General features: G+C 47.1%; 1 long non-coding RNA gene across 1 annotated transcript; it reads right to left on the bottom strand.

Moving 5' to 3' along the window:
* Positions 1–1,041: 1,041 nt before the first annotated feature.
* On the bottom strand, positions 1,042–6,675 carry LOC142435879 (uncharacterized). Its single transcript, XR_012781635.1, has 3 exons — positions 4,052–6,675; positions 2,725–2,812; positions 1,042–2,655 (listed from the first exon to the last, which is right to left on the bottom strand). It is a non-coding gene; the product is annotated as an uncharacterized LOC142435879 (long non-coding RNA).
* Positions 6,676–7,131: the final 456 nt, after the last annotated feature.

The following is a 7,131-nucleotide window of genomic DNA, read 5'->3' as shown; positions in this document are numbered from 1 at the left end:
GTCATCGAGCCAAGTGAGTGTTTTGAATTACCTCAAGTGAATATTTGACTGGAAAGCATAGGGTGTAAAAAAACCCTGAAATCAGATGGTGCACATCTATCACAAAGAACAGGGCCTTGTACTTAAACCTTTTTTCTGAAAATAAGCAGCCATCTAAGTGAGATGTCAACTAAGTCCGCCCAGAACAAGCAGCACAGCCAGTGTGATGCCAGGGTGATAAATAATAGAATCTCAATCTGCAGGTATGAACAAGAATCAGAGCTTAAGTTCGGAACACCCAGTTTGCAAAAGGACTCAAATGCACATGCGGGGTGAATTCCCTCTGACCACAGCCCATGGACATGAACAGATACAGTTAAGTTCAAATGTAACAGCTGATCATTTGATCTCTTCAGACTAATTTTAATTTGGTTCCAGTTTTTAGTATTTTTCACTTTCTGTTCGATTGAGGTTTTTCTCTCTTTTATCATTGTTAGTTTTTCTTTTCTACTTGTTTCTTGATTTTGTTTTGTATTTTTTTTAATACATATGAAATCCAGGAGAGGTAAATCCAGAGAGACACTAACAGAATTAACAATCTCCTAGGGACAGGCAGGGAAGATTTGGGGGAGTGAGGGGGGGGCTAACAAAAATGAATATAAAAGAAGGAAATGTTGTAAACCTGATTGTGGTGACGATTACACAAATCTTAATATGACTGAAGTATTGAATGATATATGTGAATTATATGAGAATTAAAATAAAACAAAAGCTGAGGTCAGAGATAGGGCAGCAATTTAACCCTGAATCTCTTGGTGAAGATTGAATGTCATTTTGTGCCAAGAGCCCATTTTTCCACTCATGAAGTTTGGGGAACCGGCCATTCTCCTTCATCACTGTTCTTACCTCAATAAATGGGTACAGTTCACTCTTCTCCCTTTTCTTCTCTGTCACATACTTTGCAGCAGTCAGGGGAACAGAACTTACAGTCCTGAAAGTGATCCATGAGTGTTAATCCAGGTAGACTAGAGAAACAAATCCACACTCATATGTGTATAGGAAAGACCTTTATATACAAGAACAGTTGTATATTGAGAAAGCATTCCAGCCCAACCAAGATCAAGTCCATAAGTCCAATATTAGCCCATGTCTGATATCAATCTATAATGTTCTCTTCAGACTCATGAAACACCTTCAATGACCCCAAATGCAGGAAGATCACAGGTCAGTAGTTGCAAAGTCTTCTGCATCCAGTGGTGGTAGAAGCATCTCAGCTTTGGCAGGGTCTCCATGTGGCTCCTCCAGTTCCCAGGGCATGGGTTCTATCAGTGTGGTGCCATGTGTCTTGTTAGTAGGACATCTCTCAGGGAATGAGCAGAAAGATAGTCTGCTGCCTCCAAGGAGGAAAGACCAGATTTCCCAGAACCCTGACGGGAAGGCCAGGCCCACAAAGAGGCCTCATTGGCCATAACCCAATAGAGAGACTAGAGTCTACCCCTTCACTCTTAATCCTCTCAAGTCCCAAATTGACACCAGATTGTATAACTACAACAGACTACCCCTTGTCCATTTGACATTTTCACAAAATTCTTTAGCCGTATATAATTTCAAAACAATAATAGAATCATATCAGTATCTAACAGTATAATATGAAAATGCATACATTTCACGCCGTGCCACCCTCCTTTAAACATAATATTCTGTAAGTGATGAAACAAAAATATCCTATGCTTAACAATTGCAGGTAAGGTACACCCACATATTAATCCTATAATTCTATGAATATATTCCAGTATCTATGAAATCTTGTAAGCTAGCCACTTCACGCCTTTATCTGGCCCATTTTGGCTATCCAGTTTCTCTACTGCCTACTTCCATCAACCCAGTGCTCTGAGGAGACAATCATATTCTTCAATATAAAGAGTCTTCATGCCAGTTGGAACCTTGTGAAGTCCACATCCACAAGAAAGTCAAAGCAGGACAGTTCGTCTATACAGTCTGCAGCAGTATGTACCAGTGCACAGGCTCAACATTCTTCTCTTCATCTGGTCGGGTTCGGGGCAAGTCAATGTGGGCTCCCTCTCTTGGCCTCACCTCAGTGTCCATTGGTCGCATTGCCTTTAGGCCTTGGCCCCATCACCAATTCTCCACAACTCTAGTCCCCTCAGAGTAGGTCATGGACTTCAAACGAGTCAACCTGCTCTCATCTTCTTCTCTACTGCCTGTAAACCAGGTCCACGAGTGTCAGTGGTCAGAATGGACCCGCTGCTCTATTGCTGCTATTCTGCCACTTTCACTCAACAAGCAGATCCAGGTGGTCACCTAGCAATCATTTCAGGCTTCTACAGGCTCCCTTGAATGTTCAGTACTAGAAAGGAGTTTCTTCAGGCTTTGAGATTTTTTCCAGTTTCTGACAAAAACCACTATTCAAAATTCAAATATTACAAAAGTTCCCTATTAATGCACATGAAGCTCTTCCTCACAGTGGGAGCAGTGCACAGAAACGGACCTTGATGCTGGGCTGCTCTGTGCGTGCTTTGGTCAGTTGGGAGCTGCTGATTCACAGATTCACTTCACGTGGATGAAGATGCTTGTTTGCTTCCCCGTGAGTTTATCGCGCTTCAACAGAGAAGAACCCTGTTCTTGGGTTTTGCCTCTGCCTTGCTCCTAGCACCGCTGGAATAGAAAGATTACAAATGATTTTTTTGTTGTTGTTTTAAAAAACAGAAAAGAAATGCCGTGTACCTGTTAGGTAAGTAGAGGCAGAACTGAGGGTGGTCGCTGTGCATGCCAAACCTCCTCCCCATCACAGACAGTTGAAAGCTGCTTCAGGCTGGAAAGATGCACACATTTAGGTCCTTGTGACAGGAAGCAGGTCAACCTGGGCGGGCCCCCATCTAGACCAGGTGGGCTTAATTCAGTCAATGGGGTCAAACAGTACCGTCAGCCATGCCTACCAACAGGGTATGGGTGGGAGCCTCAAACCAGCTGTCATGCAACCCAGCGCGCGTGGGCTGTCCAGTCCGCCCCCACCCCCCACGAGCATATTTGCCTCCTCTATCCTTTATAAAGTCACTTGGATCACAAACTAGGTTTCTGCGTCAATTGGTTCTTGTGTGAAGCCAAGGACAGAGGTACATTTCTCCCAGAGAGAGCCCTCACATAACCAAATCAGATTATAGCCTTCAGTGTTAGGGTTCCAACGAATTTTGGGGGAATATCTCAAGTGGTAGTGGTAAGGACACAACTCAATCCATATTATCTCTTTATTTTGCTCAGCCAGATGCTTGCCCTTTGAGCCTGAATTGTTGCAAGGCTTATTACCCCATCAAGTGTTCCCAGAGCAAGCCCTAAATGGGCAGTAGTCACACACAAGGAAGATTTACAGGGGACACTGTTAAGAATGATTAATGCTTAAGTGTTCCTTGTCTCCCCAAATGTACCATCTGGCAGAAAATTTGTTAGATCTCTCTCCTGGGAGAGATATACCTCAGCTCTTGAATAACTCTCCTGGTCATAGAAGTCAAATTCCAAGCTTTTCATCCAACATTCATAAAGCTAAATAAATGTTACATAAACCTAAGTTCTCTATCTTGGATAAGACAAAGTAAAATCATGACTTGGGAAGGTTTTCATTGAGGACAGAGACAACTTCAGATATTCTAAGCCTATGAAATTGGTCATGATTCAGGCAACTTGCCAAGGAAGCAGGTAATACCTAGGTGGGAGGTGGAATGAATAAGAACTTGCACTAAGATTCCATTCCATCAGGTGCAGCTGGTGACTTTGGAGGCCCAGAGCAGGCAGTGGGAGAGAGAAGACCAGAGCAGGGGAGGGATGTGATGAGCTGGAGGGTAGAGGGAGGGATTATGTGTTGTCCTGCTGTCACCTCCCACCCCACTGTGACCCTTTAGTGATGTGGGCCCAGGTTTGTGATGCAAGTGGGTTTGAAGCCAGAGGGGACTCAGAGTGCTCAGTTGCCTGAGTGCAACTGCTGTATCCAGAAGATGGAGGAGATTCTCTTTCTGCTGGAACAGAAAAGTGCTTCCTGGCTGACCTACCAATACCCCACCTGGTTCACTGTTTTGACCTTGGCCATCCTGTATGGAGTGGGTTGCTTCTTCCTGGTCCTCCCCTTCCTTCCAAATACTCCACCTGTGCGACCACCCAGGAAAAGGATAAAGGTAAGAAATTCTCAACCCAGCCATAGGAGAGATTGATTTTTCCTCGTTTTATAAATTTTTCCTTTCGTAATTAATTTCCTGATAGGGGAAATCTCAAGAAAGAAGAGACCATCAGCCCTGGCTTTGGAATGTTGATGAGGGCTGGTGCGTCCTTACTCACTGTTAGGACTTTGTTCACTGCATTGGTATCATTTTATCCTTGCCGGCTTATGTTGATTTTCATTATTTCTGTTGGCTTTCCCTGTTTGTGAAGCTCAGGAGGCGTGGATGCATCATGATCATGGACACAAGGGTTGACAGAGTTGCAGGTGGAGAGATCTCATGGCAGAGGGAGGGATTGTGAGATCAGCAGTGTGGAGAACTCCCCCATCGGGAAGCTAGGGAGTGAAGGGGGATTGATTTCAAGACGAAAAAATGAAGGAGGCCAGAGGGGACAGAGAGCTTTAGACCTGACTGTGATTACACAACTCCTTTTGAAGGCAATTTAACCATGGAGGGGGGGCGGGGTGTTGTTCTAAAATGGATATGGTAATCATTGATTGTACCATTGCCCTTGATCTGATTGAACGACTGAACTATTGACTCGTATGATATGTAAATCATTTGCCAGTAAGGTGAGCATTCAAAAATATTTCTCTTTGAAGATCTCAGACCTCCCATCTCTAGTTGTTATAGAGGGCAATAGGTAAAAAACCCCAATATAGTGACGCAGTGGCTAAGGACTAGATGACTAGACATTTCAAAGGGCAGCTCTCATCACTGGGTCCTCAGTCTCTTTCCTTGAGCTCCAGTCTCTGGGCCAAGGCTCCTTTTCTGTCTGGGCTAATTGAGAAAGCATGGCTGACCCCGGGGAGGAAGTGGTCAAGGGCTGGCCCAGAGCTTCAGCCTCCATAATCAAAATCTTGCCCACCAGAACACTGAGTGCTGAGAGTGTGTGCTCTCCGTGAGCAGAGGAAGGCTGACGGAAGAAATGCACTCTAGGTCTCACACAGAAGCTGGTTTCTGGGCTTTAGTCATTCCATGGAGATTGTCATTCTTCTAATCACCAGTAAATGCCTGCAGTTTGTCACAAAGAACAGACGCAGGATTGGATTCCAGCCTGACTTCCTCTCTTGTGCCCCAGCCTCAGGTGGAGACAAGGAGAAGCAGCAGGTCAAGGGACAAAGGTGACGCTCTGAAAGGTAAGGTTCTGCCCATTCAACCAAGCTCTGTAAGCTCTCCTGTCCCCTCCTCTGCAGGATGCCAGTGGCAACAGCCCGTCTCTCTCAGGTAATAATCCTGAACAAAAGGATATTGTGGATGGAAACAGAACCCAGATATTTCCCAGATGTACAGGAGGGGCCTAGGATGGGATGAAGGCTGGCCAAGGTAGGACCCAGTAGGGAGCAGTGGGGGTGTCAGGAGCAGATTCTGGTGGATTTGGAGGTGGAACATTGAGGGGTAACTGCGATAAGCTGTGTAACTTTGCCAAGGTTCAGATTGCTCACTGAGACCCCACAGACAATATTGGAAACCGATGCTCCTTGAAATGCCAAAGCACCTCCTGCCCGTGGGAGTAAGCTATCATTTGACCTTGAGCTCTGGAGAGTCCAACGTCCTAAGTGCACAGCCCGTGTGACATTCCTTTCGGTCCTCTGGGAGGGCTGCACCATAACGGTTCTCTTGATTTCCAGTTTTCCGAAGCTTCCTGCAAGAACTATATGGCGCTCAGAACCTGCGTTTGCGTCTTAGGCAGAAGTAAGTAACCTTCCTGCTTCAACGCGGGGTGCATCTTCCAACCAGGGTGCCTGTGTGGCCTCGGGCTGCAGAGCAGCTGGGATGCGCTGGTTTGGGGGACACTTTCAGGGATGGGCAGAGAATGACAGGAGTCCCGGGCAGTGGGGTGGGGCAGGAAGAGCAGGCCATCAAGGCTTGGGGAGGGGCTGAGCTTGCACCGACCCTTGCTAGCCTGCTAGGTCTCTTGCCCCTTCAGTCCTGGCAGTAATCTGGTCCTTCTGTCTCCTGCAGCCACTTGGGAAACCCACTTGACACTGGCAGCTTTGGTCAACAGAAAGCTCAAGCCCTCTCTGGTAGCTGGCGAAATAGAGGTACGGCTGAAGTCCACGTCGGTACGCGCGCCCCACACGGTTCTGCGGCTCATCCATTCCGGACACCTAGGTCTCAGAACTCCACCCTTCCACGGGCCCAGATGTGCATCTCAACTTCTCATGTCTTACCCGCCTTGAGTCAATCACCAGACTGCGCACATTCCCGTGAACCTGACAGTCTTTCACCCACACCACTGGCTCTTCCCTCACCCAGTGCCAAACCCCCGGATTCAAAGGCCTACCTGCAGCCTCCAAGCACTCTCTGGGACTCACCAGCCCCGCACCCCACAGGGACTCCTTCTCAGAATGACTTGTTGGCAAGGCCCAGGCAGAGCCCATCTCCACACAACCGCTGCTCCACACCTGCCATGGCAGCCATCACAAGTCAGGATCCCACAGGCCTCCCTACTGCCTCCCCACCCCAGTGTTGGGCAGCTGCCAAGAACTTATAGCTTCCCTCCTTGGAATACTTTGGGTCTCTGAAAGAGCACTCTACCTGGCACCCCCAAGAAGACACCTTTCGGGAAGGACCCACAAAGAGGCAGGGGGAAGTAGGGAGGCCCACCTTGCTCAACCCCAATGTCCACAAGCTGCTGGAAATAGAAATCACAAAGGCAGAGAAATGGAATATTTGGGAAGAAAAAGGAAAGGGTGTATCAGAATACCATCTGCAGGCCTTAAATATGTTGAAGGCACTCGATGGGGAGCAGATCACTGCACCTCCCCAGCCCTTCTGGAATGCCAGCATCAAAGCAGAGCAGATACCCAGCCCTCAGAAGCATTTTCCACAAAAATTCAGTGAGTTTTTCTGGGGTCTACCTTTTCTGCACAGGGAGTCTCTGGCAGCTGCTCTCAGGGTCTCTGGATCCACCCTAGAGTTT

This window comes from Tenrec ecaudatus, assembly GCF_050624435.1.
Source record: "Tenrec ecaudatus isolate mTenEca1 chromosome 5 unlocalized genomic scaffold, mTenEca1.hap1 SUPER_5_unloc_5, whole genome shotgun sequence".
In the NCBI taxonomy this organism is placed as follows: Eukaryota; Metazoa; Chordata; class Mammalia; order Afrosoricida; family Tenrecidae; genus Tenrec; species Tenrec ecaudatus.
This window is presented reverse-complemented; position numbering and strand designations above follow the sequence as displayed.